The 16,849-nt window shown below is 44.2% G+C and overlaps 1 long non-coding RNA gene across 1 annotated transcript; it reads right to left on the reverse strand.

Moving 5' to 3' along the window:
* Window positions 1-14,781: 14,781 nt before the first annotated feature.
* Window positions 14,782-16,352, reverse strand: LOC135383158 (uncharacterized). Its single transcript, XR_010419703.1, has 3 exons — window positions 16,239-16,352; window positions 15,815-15,930; window positions 14,782-15,248 (listed from the first exon to the last, which is right to left on the reverse strand). It is a non-coding gene; the product is annotated as an uncharacterized LOC135383158 (long non-coding RNA).
* Between the last annotated feature and the right edge of the window lie 497 nt (window positions 16,353-16,849).

Genomic DNA, 16,849 nt, shown 5'->3' on the forward strand with positions numbered 1-16,849 from the left:
AATTGTTGGACATAAACGAAAAGGATCTAAGCGTGTTGCACTCCTACGCAGGCAACTCAAAGCAGAACTCAACTGCTCACGTGCGCTGCACCTGTGTAGTGCTATTTAGTGTACGAAGTAACTTGGTAGTAGCTCGTTCTTTTTGTTAAATAACTCAGCACCTGCGAGTTACATTTCTGGCTGAAGAATTTCGTTATTAAATTAGTTACATTTTTCACTCGGTAACTTAGCTCGTAATGAGTTCTTTTTGACGGGTAAGTTATCGAACTATGTTCTTTCGCTTGTTAGATACCGTGTGCTAGAAACGTTTTTCGAGACCCGTTAAAGGGAGGTCGCATCCGGAAACCTATTTATGAAACCGATAGCATTATGTTCGTCATCGGCCGATAATTTACTCGGCTATTTTTTCATCCGAATAGCACTTAGATATTAATGAAAACGAATTTTAAAGACCAGCGCTGCTTGGCGGCCGCAGCTCCGGTGGCGTCACGTCACTGAGTATGCGCGGAGAGTGACAGCATTGCACAGGAGGAAAGGCCATGTCCAGACGCCCCATATCTCTACGAGACGCCCGCACGGCCGCGGCACTCCTTCTCTAAAGGCCGCACCGTCATTGGTTCTTAGAAAGTGACGTTTTCGCGTTTTTCCAGAGAGGGAATTCCGGAATACTCTCAACATTCGGCGTCTGCTCTTGTCATGTAATCCGTCGGGTGACTGTCAAACCACGCCACTATTTCGCATGGGGTTTGCGATATCGTAGTCGGTGGCCCGGGAGGAATAAAGGTACACTATAATTACGAAATAGGTTAGAACAGATGAGACCGTCCCTTTAGAAAGCCACTAAAGTGCAAAAAGTGTAGTATATTCAAAGAAGTAAGTCAATGAATCAAAATTTGTTTTTACAGAGTGTTACCTCGACATCTACGGTAAAGGAACTGGATTCGTCCGTTACGTCCTTCGTGACTTATGAGCGAATGAAACCGAAGTTTAAGCTTACCCTCTCCTTATCAAGAAGGCCGACAGTGTGGAGCAGGCTCTCATTTGTCTCCTCAGATGATTTGTCCAATCATCGCCAACCAATGCTACCAGACCAATCGGAGGTCTCTCGGCTTTGCCGCGTTTCTTGCGAAGGAGAGCGAGAGGGAAGGTGTCTTTGAACCTGTTGCCGTTAGACAACTTGGTGCATTGGTATCAAAATTTCAGTTTTGTACTTGGCAAAAATGAGAAAATGAGGGGAAAAAACACGCTTGAAACGCAAAAAAAATATTTTCTGCAGCTTTATTTGTGTAGGTCGTTAAAGGGTTCCTTACGTTTCACCGACTCTAAAAACTATCTTGGATGCCTTCGTTCTAATCTCCAATTGCTGTGACATCGCGGCTTAAGGTGCAGTACGCCGTCGTACAGCAGGAGCAACGGATTGCTAAACTGGGTCCAAAGGGGAACGCAGTGAGTCTGTGAATGATCACGATGCACCGGGAGCTCTAGGGTGCAGGAGCACTTGCCAGAAGCGGGCAGATAAGCTTCTGGGAGAAGGGGGGGGGGTATATTTATTAGAACAAAAAAGAAATGGAGGAAAGGTCAGCCAAACGGCATGCCGGCTTGTTATTCCGAAAAAAAAAGAAATAACAAACGAAAATAATTACCTAAAAGTAAAATAGAAAGAAAAGAAAAGAATTGGGAAATAAAGGATAAACTAAGAAAAGGTGAAAGCAAGATGAGACAAAGATGACTTTAAAAAGATTAGGGTAATGCGTATGAGGGTGAGGGGTGAGGGTAGGACACTAAAGAATGATGACTTGAGTTCACAGGCTGTCCATGAGTCCTGTGTCGCTGAGGAACGTCAAAACTGCTTTTGTCATAGACCGCTGTGTGCGCTGTCGTACTGCGCCGAGCAGACTGGCCAGGGAGAAGTCTGTGCACCGCAGCTCGAGTATGCGTTGTCTGAGCGGGGCTCGAGGGGTGTCGAACTTGCTTCGGGGTAAGCGCATTTCAAGGGTCATCATTGTGCAAATCGTACCCACAATTGGGGCTTAGCACAAATCTATATAGCTGCACCAAAAACGAATAACGGAAAGCCCGTTTCAAGAATAAGAATGCGGGTAAGGACATCGTTTATCTTTTCTTTTTTTTTTTTCTCTCGTTTAGGTGGGTTACCGAAAACCTGAATAGGGCTGTACGTTTAAATCCGCTACACACCTGAGAAAGTGCACATAATAATCGAGAAGCCTACCAGCTATTGTTCGTATTACATTTGTTATCTGTTTTATCCGTTCGGGGGAACGGTTACGCTGTGTTCAATAGGCATGTGATCAGATGTGATATAAAATGTTGTTACCTTGATGTGTTCGGTAACTGTACAGTTGCTGGCGGACAAAACATGACTAAACCGCGAAACATAGCTTTCTTCTCTTTTGCCGTTTTCGACTAGCAACGACCGATCGCTCTAGAACGCTGTAAACCCTGGTATAGAATCCGACGAAGCGGGGCGTAACGACTCGAGGCGCTCCGCCACGCATCGCGAGCCGCCGCCGGTGAGTTCATAGTTCGACGGCACTCGGCGAAGCGCGGCGGGGCAGCAACGCGACTACGCCAGCCGCCGTCGGGGGAGGGGAACAATGCTCTACATCTCGCGGTGGCCAGCGAGTTGTGCACGGCGTGAGCTCCGGTGGACTCGCATTTCCCAACGTGGCATCGCCCATTGAGCTTTTCATCAAAACTGGAAAGGAACATCCATCCCTATATAATAAACGACGGATGACTATCCCGTACGAAAATTCCGGAATCAAATTGGAATCCGGCCCTGATCCCGGATGGCTGATCCGGTTTGATTCCTAAATTGGGCAGGATCACTGATCAGCATATGATAAAATTTTGATAAAGCTTTATTCAAAATGTTATCAAATCCGGATCAAAATTGTACCGCCTCCTGACTAACCTCTGATCAAGACTTGATTCAGATCACTGATCAGAAACTGATCGGCTCTCAATAAAATTTTGGCACAGATTCATTCAAACTTTGATCATATCTGGATTAGAGGCGCCACAACCCAGATCAAACTTGTATTGTCTCCTGAATAGCCTTTGATCAAAACGTGACCTATTCCTGATCATTCCGTGTACAGATCCGGACCGATATCGGATAATAACCTGACTCAGTTGGTTTAAACCCCAGCCTCAACCCCAGGGTCAGGTCCGTACGCCCAACGTACGTTTCAAAAGAAGTAACAAATGTGCGAGTATATGATATGCATTTATTGAAAATCAGCAGTAAATTCATTTACATTTGTCGGAAACAGCTTCATTCACCATTTCTCTCTGAGCTCACGGAGCCGCGTGCCCGTTGTCTTCACAAGGTGTGGTAATCCTTCCCAGGCGTACGCCAGAAATTGCGGAATGTGGCACTAACATGCTTGACCCAGTGATGAGCTCAGCGACCTGCATGGACGTATGGAAACATTTTGTAGACCAAAATTTTCGTACCACGATGAATGTGCCCGAATCTGACACGATGAATTGAAAATCCAGTTACAAATAACAGGTACGTACCTCTTCCCGGGTGCCGGCGTACTTGAGTTGTCGTTTGTCAGTCGACATGGTGCACCCACCAGAGGATGATGCGTGTCGGACCGCCATTACCAATGAGGTAGCCGTCATATCCTGGAAGTCTGCATTCAACCCAGGCAATTTTTGTAGCTTCCGCGCCAGTCTCCTGGCATTGCTCAGCAGATGATCTAGTAATGTGAACATATTTCGTACAGAAGAAACACAGGTAGAAATAAATAAAATAAGAGTACTTGTTGAGGGAAGAAAGGAAAAATCGCGGCGCATACTCACTTCTATATCTTTGTGACTTCGAGGACCTTTTTCTTAGTGCGCTGATTTCCTCACGAAGTGCCGTAACTTGATCGATCAACTTAATTTCTCCCAGCATCTGACGGGCCTGGTGTGGTTACGTAGCTCGCCCTATCGCACCTTTGCTGTTGAAAAAAAAAAAAAAAAAAAGAAGAAGAAAAGGATGAACTTCCAGGATGATTTTCGTTTACAGTTCCAGATAGTATGCGTCTGCGAGCGCAGCAATTTTTTCAGCAAGGTACAGTGAGCTAAACAGCTAACGCAACACAATATACCAAAGCTAATGAAAACAACAAACCGGTGACGCTTGACCAGGAGGAATCCAAATACCATGGTGAATCGCGCCAAGGCTTGACGTCCTCTTCACGTGGAGCCCGCGGCAGAATGGAAAATCCCGGGCGGGGTGAAACGAAAGTTTTCCAGGTCACCGCGGAGGATAGAGGCTAGAGAATTTGCTGGCCAATGGTCGCCCTTCTGTCCGTCATTGTTCACGTTCTGCCAGTGTGACTGAGGATTCTTTTTGAGAAAGCTGTTCTTCTTGAGCAAATGGTTCCAAATGCGATTTCATATGACTTAGGATTGTCGATGTCTGATGCTACATAACGGTGTGACACGTTGTTTTATTATTATTATTGCTGAGCCGAGGAATGTAGGAATGCTTCCGAAGTCGGAACATCACGGAGGCATATACGTGAATCACACGCGAATGCGGCGGAATCACCGGAAATACTTAAACGTAGCAGTGCGTGAATATTAATTGATTAACAAAGATGTATGAATTAACAAAATGTTCCTGTGGCAGGCTACCACACGCGCTGCCGGAAACACAAGAAAGAGGTAGAGTGCCGAAACAGTACGGCGTACAAATTCTAAAATGCGTACTGAAATATATGCAGCTTGGAGAAAAGTGAGAGCGCGCACAACATAAAGGGTATTTAATTTCGTGCCTCTGATTTTCGACAAATCGGGCACAAGGCATGGTGTTCAGATTTCACAGTATATGCTGAGTGCACCGTGCAGTTGGAAAAAGGCAAAATTTCAAAGCAAAGTCCTTCTTTAGTGCAATGTTTTCATTTGCTCAAATCTGGTTTTCAAAACTTCATTCAAAACAGGGAGCACATACAATGTGTTCCAAAACAGGATGCCATTAAGTTCCCAGAAAATAGTTCTTACTTAAGAAAATTATCCGGCTACTTGGAATGCACTCATACAAACTTTTGCCACTGATTGGGTCCGTTTGCATTCGTGTCACACATTAATTAGGCTAATTTTGTTAATTGAACTAGCCCAGCAAACGAAGCATTTTTCTGCATTAATCTGGAAGCGCATCCCACTAGCACAAAAATGCATTCAAAATCGCGCGATTTTTCACAAGGTTTCTACAGAAATTTGGCAGCCGCAAATTCGCTATTGGATGAAGGGCGATCGCTGGTATTTACGGTTGCCGAGTTGTTGGCTCTGGCTCCGTTCAAATACCCTTACTCCTGTGCGAAAAAAAAAAAAAAACACTCCATAATCGCACGTATACCCTTGTCAATGTGTCTGTCCTCAGCCACCAGTCACTAACAATGACGTGACGGTGACGAGACCCTCGATCGGAATAAAACATGTTGCTCTTTCCACTTTGTCGCGATAAATGGGTAGCCGAGGGTTCCGCAACCACAAATTTCACTGACCATACTTTGCAAAGCAACGTATCTTTGTCTGGCAAATTTCTGTACGAATCTTGTGAAAAGCCCATTGAGTTTGACTCGGATAGTGTGCTGTGGCGACAGGCTTCCAAATCCATGCAGGAAAATGCTACCTTTCCTAGACTAATTCGCGAGTTCAATTAACAAAGTTAGATTAGTTAATGCATGACACGAATTCAAAGAACCTCATTCTGAGGCAAAAGTGTATGAATGTATTTCAAGTACTATTTTTGCTTTTATTTTTTGGATCGGCGCAACCGAAAAATCGAACGGTTAAATGCAGTTAATTCCCAGTGTTGCGTAACAGCCACAGAAACCAATAGTGGCGGGTTACGAATTTCGAGTTCACGCAAACATTATAGACCCAACATTAGAAAATTTCGGTCGGTCGGTAGAGAACTCCTTTAATAGGTTTTAAACAAAAAAAAAAAAAAAACGGCCCAAACCCAAACCACAACCCGGGTCCGGTAGGCCTGGTGTTAACCCGACCCACATCGACCAATGCCAGCTTCGCTTTTGGTCCGCGAACTAAAGCTGACTAGCTTGTAGTGTCCTGATCAAAACCTGGGTGTTCCGGAATCCGGGACATTCCGGTTTTCTTCAGGCAGGATAAAGGCAGATCCAGCCCGGAACCAACTGGAAGAGACCTGAACGACCCCGGATTTCTCTTGATCCGGCCTGATTAAAACCAGATCCGGGCCGATCAAGTTTGATCCGGAATTTTCGTACGGGTAGACAAGCAAAAGAAGGAGAGGTACTGGGAAGTCGTACGACTTTCTTATTTAATTCAGTGTTCATGTTTGGGGTCACCAAACGCATTACAGTAATACAAACATAACAGTGCAAAACGATGGGAACGCGGATTGTCTTTAGTCGGATTCCAGCACGCGGATGCAGATGTGACTGCTTTCCCACTACGAAATGTGAAAATCTCCGGCGCTGTTTTCGTTGCGCTGCGCCGAATCGCATCAGAGTATGGTCCCGGCAGGATGAGGAAGCGTGGCGTAGCGAACGCTGGCTATCGGCACGCAACGCGGGCGGCGATGGGCGAAGACTACGTCGGACTCTGAACCAGCCTTTAGAGCATTGGTACCGCCAGCCGAGGATACCATTACTTTGTCCCTATCACTCATTGTGTGTAATTCGCCCATGCTTGCTGGCTTAATCCTATCCTCTTTCGAACTGTAATTTTATCAGAATATTTCTAGCACGTAATTTCGTTGGTTAGGTTTAGTCTGGTCTAAGGAAAAATAAAATAGAGAACGCGAACTCTTAAAGAGGGCCGGCTAATCCAGTTCAATTAAAGATGCAGTAAAGTAAATAAAACCACAATTAAGGAATGAAAATAAAATAGGAGTCGCGTCTCATATACATCACATGGTTGTCGCAGTAATGCCACAATCACAGTACATTCATCAGCTAAGTAAAATTGCCGATATCGTTAACGTTCTTCGCTGTATTTCGAAAAGATGCGATGTACGTAACAGTTTCAGTTCAGATGCGAACTTGTAAATGCGATAGCATTTATTCAACGCACTTTTGGGCCATCAGTGTCCGCGTCGCGTCACCCTGCTTGGAGATGTTTCTGTGTCGCGGCGCCAGTTCAGTAAAGACATTTAATGCCGAGGTTTATGGTGTAATCTTAGCACTCAATTACATCTGAGAGCATCACATCAAGTCTTCAGTCATTTACACCGACTCACTTAGTTGCCAACAAGCCAAATGTAACATACATATATCAAATAACCTTCTTGTACAGAAAACGCAATGCCTTGCCAGTGGAATAACGAACAAACATCTCCATTTTAAACTTTTGCTGGGTACCCAGTCATGTGGGTATACTCGGCAACGAACGTGCTGATGCAGCTGCCACATCCGCAATTTCTTTTGACATGACTCCATATTCGATGTTCCTTCTCAGGACCTTGAGGCGGTCCGAAGAAGAACAATAAATAAGAAATGGCAGCAACACTGGAACCACCAGCACTGCAACAAACTCCGCCTAACGAAGGGAACATAGGGAATCAACGAAAAAAATTGGGAAACCATTTTCATCAAGTAATTTTAGCTCGGTTAAAGGTCAGCTACGCCGATTTCCCGATGTGTTGAAACGGTTGTGATATTCAGAACGAGCACATCCAACTGCCCCCGAAACGCACCTTCGTTTCTCAATTTTGTCTTCCTATTACGAAAATTAATTCATCAAAGAAACCAAAACAAGCCATGGGCGCAGCCATTTTTATGACGTAGATGGGATAAACCTGCTCCATCTACGTAGATAGAGAATCGTGCGTCTGATTGGATGAAAGCTGAGGCTTTCTCTGACTTCCCTAGCGTCTTGTCCCGTTTGCGAGGAAATCCAGTTATGGCCGCCGGCTACGATGAGCGTTTCGTCCGAGGTAATCCCGAGAACTATTGAACGATTGAAACAACAACCGCGAACTCACCTCAACATCATTTTCGGCGTGAAATTGTGATTATGTGCTCGAGAACTTCGCAGTTCAGCTGCCATTCACGTCAACCCGTTTGCTGCTTTACAACAAGTGCTGGAATGGGAGCGATTGAGCAACAACGCGAGACTTGGTGATTGTTTGAGAATATACCTGCAGAGGACTGGTCTTCAAAGAAAGAAGGCCGTATTTCTGCCCATGCACATCGTGCGACTGCCAGGCTTGTTACACGAGATACATATATTGTGCAGCATCATAGCGCGACTGCAATGAACGACGTAGGAATGTATCGTGACCACTCGAACTGCATTCGTTGAATCATTCGTCGGTTATATGAAAGTGCTCATTAGAGCTGCCCCGCACAAAAAGTGTTGGATGTAGTTTTGTAGTGTGTTGTTTATCTCGTAGAGCGCATCGCGGCATGTAGGTCGAGAGCCCCTATACGTATTTTTTGCATGTTTACTTGAGTGTGCGCATTGTTCTATACCACACAGGCCATATTTCATTCATAATAGTTTCGCAAATAAACACGTACGGGTTGATCTCATATTGCTTTTGAGTTAGGCATAGTGTCTTCAGATCAGGGTATGTGTATCCTGTTTGCTGGGCCCAACAGATGTTATTAAAGGTAGTGCAACATTTCCCACTTCTTGAACCATGCTAACATTGCCAGAATAAGGAACATTACACTGTAATGTGTATTCTACACTCAGTTGTCTCGCGACGTAAACCCCCAATTATTATATTGGGTACTCCACATGTTCAACCAGTCAGCACTTCCCATATCCTATTTTTTTTAAAACATGTGCTTAAAATTGCACAACTGCCACTCAAGTAACTTTGCCACCAAATTAGTCAGTGACAAAAGGTATATGTACTTTATCACAAATTTAATAACCTTGGTAGAAATGGTTGATGGTGTCCTCTGCCTTGTACGGTGCACTTCATAGCAAAATACACAATAGTCCAAATGTTTTCCTTGTCCACAAATGCCCTGTCAAAGCTGAAAGACTCTTATCAAAATAGGGAAGCAGGCTTGCTTGTCCAGAGAAACAAATATGAAACTGCAGTGCTCAACGTAAATAACTGCATGCTCAGCAACTAAGGCTGGTGATGCCGAAGACCTAATATTTCTAGGTTAAAGGGAACAAAGGAGAAAAGACCACTGCAGCGTATTAATGTTGTTTCAAAAGTATAACACCACAAAATTTGTGAGAGTCAGTTGGTGTATTTAGTGATGTTGGTCACCTCCTGCACCAATTTTTAATAAGATTCAAATGCGTTGCTACCAACCAGGACCTAAGCCTGACCTATGATCTAATAATAATAATAGTATCTATCTATTACCTATATGGACCTTCACCACTAGTTTGGTCTAGGTTTCACACGTGGCTTCTAGTGAAATTCGAAGCTGCTCTGTACAGCTGACAGGAGACTTGCAGAGTAGAGGATTTTTTATTTATATTTTCCAAAGAACATGTAAAAAACAATGTGCTGTACCAACTGTATTCAAAGAAATACAAATATACTTTGTTTTAGCTATGTGCATATTAGCAGATTACAGATGACACACAATGGGCGTCAAGGGTGAGAACACAAGAATACTACCACTGCAGGCACTGTCCTGAAATTCTAAGTCACCATTTGTCAGAAAGCAATGACCACGCACAGCCTAAGGATCATATTGAGCTCCTTCCATTATTCTTTTTATTGACAGCATGTTGGCTGCCATCCAGTCCATGAAAGTGACCCTTATCGTTGAAAGAACGCTTCAACAGCAAGCTAGCTGGTGATAGTGTCCACGATGGCGAGACCTGAGGGGGAGATACAAGAAGGGACATAAACAAGCTATGTTAAGACATTGTGTATGTCCCTTCCTATCCCTCGTCTCAGGGTTTTTCGCTATGGACCTTCATGATGTTTCCTTCGGCAAACTTTACATATTTTTATGTAGAATTGTGAAGGTACAGCCAGGCGCTGTTAGCAAATCACACAGTACTTTTCTTGAATCAAGAATCCATGGAAGGTACACAGTCATCTTCAGCATTGCACACATCTATGGGACATGTTAATCACTTTGGAATGTCACAGACATGTCATGGAGGCTGGCACATGATTAGTGGTGCTGAACAGACAACTATTTGTCATAGTTTTGGCATAAAAAGTAGTTTTGTCACCTGCATGTTGAGACAGATGTATCTCTACATACTTTGCCATGACACAAATATATGAAGCAACAAATGTACCCTCTACCTTATTATGGTTATTAGTCAACACTGCCAAGAATGTGAGAACACAGTCTTGTACCACCTACACTCTTCAAAATGACCTTCACACACGACACATTGTAGGTCAACGAGACTCCAGAATGATGTCCTCTCCCTCCCCATTGGCTGAAAACATTTTTCTACAACCTTGCATAAGGGGAAGTTAGTACAAGAAATGCACACATTCCTTTTTTGAGCAAATCAGTATTCAGAGCGTTACCATACTGTGGTAGGCCTGCAGTGCATTACGTGGTACAGCACACACTGTAAAAAATTTCACCGTAGAACATGTCCCCCATTCTAATGACAGTCTTCTCCAGTTTTTCAAACTGCCATTTCCCATAGTGCTTTATGGTATGACACAGTATTTCTAAACCTTTATTGTAGTTTACTGGTTGTAGCAGAAAAAAGACACCACTGTTTCCGATCACAGGACGCAAGCCATAAGTGCTATACGGAAACAGTACATGCTGCTCTCTAGCAGTTGTTCGTGTTTGGACATTGTATGGTACATGCAGGGTAAATTCCATGGTTAAAATATCCAAACGTGAACAACTGTTAGATTACATGATGTAGAATGCTCTATAGTACAGTAAAACCTCCAAAGTTGGACACCTCCCTACCTCGGACAACTCCCCATGATTTCATTGCACGGGCAGGCTCCCATTGAAACTACATGGGGACGAAATTCTCTACGTCGAACACCTCCCTATCTTGGAAGTAGGATAGGGTTTCCCCTGCAAAGTCGGAGAAAACCCTGGTCAAATTACCTCAATATCGGCCCATCTTTGCACCAAAAAATCCCAAAATGAGCCAGTGGCCTTGACTTTTGCCCCTTTTTTTCCCCTATACTGGTCTCAGCATTTTGTTGCTTTAGTTTTTAGAGTAAAAAAAAAAAACAAGTGCTGTCAGCCTACATTGTAATTCTTTATGTGAGCACTTGTCTTCAGTTTGTCTAGAGCCTTTGAACAAACACTGCACCAAAGCTATGAGAAGTGGGCTGACGCTTCAGAGACAAGTCCTTGCTGCTCGAAAAGCTCTAGAGGTAATGCCATTGAGTAGAATCTGAACGGAATTCAATATACTAAAATCAGTAATAATTATCAGTGAAGAGTGGGTAGAGGTACCACTACCAGGAACCACCACCAGGTACCACTAAGGACCTTAAATTGAAGGAGGGGGACATTTCTCACAGCTGTGATCTCTTCCATTTTTTGTTGCCGTCATATTCTGTAACTCGGACACCTCTATAAGTAGGAGACGCTTCGGCTGCACCGCGGGTGTCCAACATAGGAAGGTTTCACTGTATTTGTGTTCCGTGTCATGTGACCACAAACAATACATGCTTTTGCTCATGCTGCACAGCACAGGCAAATTGATTTGCATGTGAGGATAATAACATGAAACCCGAGGCGCGGAGGAAAAGGCATGACTTTACGGTCTCTGTGTCAGTTGTTTCATGTTGTAATTGCGTACCAGCTGGCCTGTACCTGAGAATAGGTTTGATGCATTGTACACGCACCATAGACATGCAGTATGTGGTGTGTTGTGATAGTAATGCCACTGCCAATTGAAGAATAATGCTTCAGGTGGATTGTTTCGGTACAATCTTGAACTATGCATACCAAGGGTAGGGCATCTGCGTGACAGGTTTACCTGGAAGTAAGAACGTAAATGTTAGCTGAAGTCATTGAATAATTAACATTATCAATATACTGCTGCAGATGATACAAATAGCACACAAGATGCTCCGATATGTTCTGCAGGAATGTCTCTGTACTCACAATATTAGTACAGCAGCTACAGAAAGGCATAAAACAAGTTTTTGTATACATGATACCACTTGAATTCAACAAAAGCTTCTGCTGCACTGCCAGAACACCACGGCAGACAGATTTACCTTACTTCACCTGAGAAAAAGTATGTACTGTTGCACACATGATGCTGTTTGAATGTCTTGAAAAACATAATTTATGACCGAAAGACATCAACTGGAAGATTTTGATTTACCTTAGTCAAAACTGAGAAAAAGTATGTGCTGTTGCACGCATGAAACTGCTTGAACTGCCCTTGAGCGCTCTGGGAGAACACCTTATTTGTGACCAAAATACAACAGCTGAGCCAGCACTGAATTTATACCTTACTCAAAATACACAAGATGTGCTGCCGTGCATATGATACGATGATACTGCTTAAATGTACTCTGAAAGCGCTGGCACCTCAGGCATGGTTGCTATAAGCTAGCGAGCAACAGCAAGGGTATACGAACACAAGAAGTCGAGCACAAGTGATGGAATGCACTTGATTAATCGGAAAATGAAATGTTTCAGTACCAGGTGTCACTGTTCCGTCAGCAAAAACAGATTAACTTTGAAGGGGCGTCTGGTTGGCACTGGTGACAGCCTTCAGCTTGAACCCCAGACGGTGATAGTTGAGACGAGGAGTGCAAGCTTTTCGGTGGTGCCAGAATGCCTGCGAAATCATTTAACAAATAAGGCAATTCCAAATCTGTACCCGCTGGGGCGTAATCTCTAAAGGATGAAGCGGTAACTAACAGATAGCGTATTTTTCTCTTCTACGTGATGCAATTTGCACCGCATGACTGACTTGTCTAACATTACGCGTCTTACCTTTATCTGCTGCCCAGTCCTGCCCCTGCAATCTCCTGCTGCAGATAAGGTTGGCACAGCATCCCGGACGAAACATCTTCGGCTTGTGAAAGAAGTTGCGCATTGCTTCCGTAACATTCGTATGAGCCAGATGAACTGATCAAATCGCTGCTTTCGAAGGTGGCACACAGTCGAAGTTGTAACCGATTGTTGCAGTCAATAGATTTCTCTTTCGCCTTTCGGAAAATTGTGGTTTGAAACACTGGAACTGCATGCTGAAGTGTTCTTGCAAACGGGAGCAAAATGCTCACGCATTCTCGGCACGCAGCACAGAACACGAACCACACCTGTACTGGCCTAGCAAATGCTTTGCAGTCGAAGGAAGCAAAACTCACGTTCCTCGTGGGTTTAGTGAAGTCCAGAAATATACTGGCTCCCTAATAGCGAACTGTTTATCACTTCCCCAATGTGAATCTGCGCAGCAGACGGCTCGGCAGAAGAAACTGGCCGGCTTTGCGGAAGAAACCAAGCCAAAAGTCATGCCAAGCCGGAGCGCGGGCAGACCACGAATGTGTCGTCGACACAGGGTTTGCGGGCCACAAGACGGGATGTCAGTGAAACTAAAAATTCACTTTTTCGGAAAACCGCGAGGAGTTTGGGATAACTATTTTGCATACATAATCAGTGTTCCCTTATGAACACATCGTGTGAGTACCATTCCATTCTGTGACACTCGAAAATCGGCGTAGCTGAGCTTTAAGGCTCGGTCATACTTACATCACGCATGTTTTTTTACTGCGTGAAGAGGAGCCTCCCCTCTGTGGTGCACATTCTAGTCACATGACCATTACACGAAAATCACCGTCGTCATCATTTTAAAGAATGTTATCAATATCACGTGCCTTTTCACCCTGCTCTATTGGTTGGGGATGAACCGCTTTTACCCTACATGACAACTTTCAACTTTTTTAGAGGTATCGGTTATTTAAATGTCTTATAAGTGAATGACTTTCCCTTTTACTGTGGTTTACATCTCAAATTCTGAGATAATTAGTTTTACCTTGCCACACACATCACTGTTTTGGCGCACTATAGCCTTAGTTGCCCATGCGCCATAAAAATTGCAATCATCATCACCAGTAATGACATTTAGAAGGATGAGAATATATTTAGCAGATTGGAAGGTCTTTACGATAACGGTTCCGGAAATATGATAAGCCAATTACCTGATTACCTTAAAGTGTATGGCATTACGTTGCTGATCTTCGATTTGACAGCTTCCTTTATCGTATAGTTTTCGCAGAGCGCTTCCGATGTGCTGCAACTCCCTAATGACGAATTCGAGTGGTCACTTCATCGCAACACGGCCTAGCGCTCGGAAATTGCTAGGTGAGCGCCCGAGCTGGATCACGTGATCGTTGCCACTCGAACATGAGTGCTAGGAATCTAGCTGTTTTAGTCACTAGAATGACTCTAGGGGTATCGCGGTTGCACGTCTTCGGGTTCTGTCGTCCGCTAAACCACGTGAACTTCGATGTGCGGGTCAATCGGGACATTCGCTACCGTTGCAGTGCGGATGTGACGACATCGGATATAGTTGAGCAACTCACTGCCTGGTCGGTTCGAGACCGGGCGAATAAAAGTGCTAGCTGGCAAATTCCGGGCGGTCGGAAAGCGCCACGCGAACATGCGAGATCGCTTGGCTTTGACCAAGCGAACATGACTGCTCGGGATCTGGCAAAAAAAGTTGCTCCGAAATGATCACCCAAATTCGCGATAAGTCCAACCCAGGACGCACGATCTCCCCGAACAACATGGCACCACACCGCTCGGTCGGTAACATCTCATTACGGCCCGAGTCTCATTACGGCCGAAGTCTCATTACGGCCGAAAGTCTCATTGCGGCCGAAAATCCTTTAATCCCCAAGTGTCTCGTTACGGCCAAAGTCTCAATACGGCCGAAGGTAGTCTCATTACGGCCGAAGATGTCTCATAACGGCCAAAAAGAAAAAAGAAGCATCCACCATACTAGCTCTGTATATACTGTGTTTTATGCTTCCCAAAATGTGTCCGAGGCGGTGTGCCCCCACGGCTTGTGTCACACACAATGGTTCATGCACACAATATTGCGACAGTGTTTCATGCATCCCTCGTGAAAAATGTTTTTATTGTCATATGTGTCACACGATATTTGTATGTGTTACGCCATTTTCTCTCAGTATTCAAGCAACATCCTACTCGTTGGTTCTGTGAGCAAACTGTATGTGTGTGTGTTCTGAAAAGTACTCCACAAGGGAGCCCACTGGGAGCTCCAGGAGTCACATGACCTATGACCATGATCTTCTCCCCCACTAGCTGCCTTCTACAATTTACGTCCACCTGAAATTTACAAAAAAGTACATAAGCCACTGAACAAAATGACATATGCTCTTGTTTGATGATGACTATAAGACATATGCTGTCAAGCAGACTTTTTTTTTTCATATATTCAAAACATATTCAAGAATTATGGACAACAATGACAATTACGTCATAATAATGCAGCTGCATAGCCAGGAAACTATTTCAGGAGGCGTTTTATGAGGCTTGACATGGGGTGGAGGAGTCCCCCTCGTCAGTGCTTTATCCAGACCCCCCCTAACTTTTTTGCCTGTGCACCCCCTACAGGGGGTGCCCTTGCGATTTCAGCTCCAGATACATCTGTAATGATATGTTAAGCTGTAATGACGTAACTATTCCAACAATTTTTTCCAACACCCTTCTCGTGCTTGGGATTCTGGATAAACCACTACCCCTTGTTCATTTTCGTGGGGCACTACATTAGAGCTTATGCCACTGCACTGATGTCACAATGTTAAAAGTGTGTGTCACTCTGGGCATTCGGAATTCCTCTAAGCGACAATATGTAAATTCAGAATATCCGAAGGGTAAACATCAGATGTTACCTGCAGGCTTCATGCTGAAACGCGTGTACGCAAAACACTTCCGCCGTGGTGGGCGACGCCGTTAGTGTAATCATACACGCAAGACAATTGCGGGCACATGGAGTAGTGGCAGCAACCTGAAAACGATACATTTTCTTGTTACATATGAGTAATCAAAAATATACATTCCCACATGTTTCGTTTTGTCGTTTGTAGGAAGCGCTAGTCAGGGAACAGCACTTGGTTGGTCACATGCAAGCCACAATGCGAAAGGTGCCGATATTTCGATTACGCGATCAAAAATTAAAAGTCTACAACCATGCACACTTCCCCATGCAATTACTTCCCCAGCATCGTGAGACATGACACCCATGACATGACACCATGTATTCACGTATAGTGTAATGTGAAATGATATGCAGGAATGAAAAAGATGCCAACATACCTGTAATCCAGTGTCCCATAAGCTTGATTCGATTTTCTGGCAGCTACCAAGAAGAGCAAATGCACGATTCACAAGTTTCGTTTCGCCATTTTCAAGCAATCCCACGTGACCTCCTTTGGATCAGTGAAAAGTGAAAATTACTCGCGTCATGAACATATATGTTCATCTCAGCGCAAATCACGTTTCGCATGCTATAGAAGGAGGGGGGATCAATACTCTTCCTTTCGTGTTTTGATATCTTGTTGTTTTGCTACTCTCACTTCGGAGTTCGGATGGTGTCTAGCAACGTTGGGTACCTCGTTTCTTGTGTGTGTGATCGAGTGGTTGCTGTTTACGATGTGTTCATATATCGCTTTGTAGTGCTGTAATGTGCAAATTAGCGGACTTTATAGCGGCTCTCTATTTTCTGTCGTTGTCTTTCGAGCAGCGCCTGTTGTTCCGGTAAAAATCGAGTTGAATGAATCGCCACAGCCCCAACGTATATCGCGCAGTGTTGACCAAGACCAAGTCAAGCAGGAATTCTGGTGAGTAATGCTTTCGTAGATTGCCTGTCTTAGTAGTGTGCTGTCCACACATAGTTGGATTCTCATAAGAGTAATTTAAATTAATCA

Source organism: Ornithodoros turicata, chromosome 2, assembly GCF_037126465.1.
Source record: "Ornithodoros turicata isolate Travis chromosome 2, ASM3712646v1, whole genome shotgun sequence".
Classification (NCBI taxonomy): Eukaryota; Metazoa; Arthropoda; class Arachnida; order Ixodida; family Argasidae; genus Ornithodoros; species Ornithodoros turicata.